General features: G+C 42.8%; 1 non-coding gene across 1 annotated transcript; it reads right to left on the reverse strand.

Annotated features, from left to right (window-relative positions):
• Positions 1 to 248: 248 nt before the first annotated feature.
• LOC132638956 (small nucleolar RNA R71) lies at positions 249 to 355 on the reverse strand. The gene has a single exon (XR_009582011.1). It is a non-coding gene; the product is annotated as a small nucleolar RNA R71 (small nucleolar RNA).
• Between the last annotated feature and the right edge of the window lie 222 nt (positions 356 to 577).

Below are 577 nucleotides of genomic sequence, written 5' to 3' on the forward strand. Positions count from 1 at the left end.
CTTGAAGGTTAATTCTGAATTATTGGGAGGATTGTCCACTCCGACATTTGAAGAACTTCCTGCATATGTGTGCTCAACAATTCCAAGGTGTTGTTTCTACTGATGCACTTTGGTTATGGGTCTTCAAATATTCCATGGCTGGCCAAGAAAGGGAATGGTATGAAAAGCTTCCCAGCAATTCTATTCACACCTAGAGCGAGATAGCCAATACATTTTTGAAGAAATTGTTTCCACCGAGCAAAGAGGCTGAACTTCGAGATAAGATCTTTGAGTTCAAACAGCTCCTGAGGGAACAATTATATTTGGCATGGGAGCGTTTCAAGTACTATCTTGCTCAATCTCCAACTCATGGGTTTTCAGATGCTATCCTCACCGAGAAGTTCTACAAGGGGTTAGATACAATGAACCAAATTGCTATCAATACTGCCGCTGGGGGATGCTTCATGGATAAGTCATTTGTTAACATCACTCGGTTGTTCGATACGCTCACCACCCATAATCAGGCTTGGCACTCCAACGATAGTGAAGTTTTGTCATATGGCAGTCCTTCTGTTGCCGCGGTGGCCAAAGAAAATCT

This window comes from Lycium barbarum, chromosome 4 (assembly GCF_019175385.1).
Source record: "Lycium barbarum isolate Lr01 chromosome 4, ASM1917538v2, whole genome shotgun sequence".
NCBI classification, from domain to species: domain Eukaryota; kingdom Viridiplantae; phylum Streptophyta; class Magnoliopsida; order Solanales; family Solanaceae; genus Lycium; species Lycium barbarum.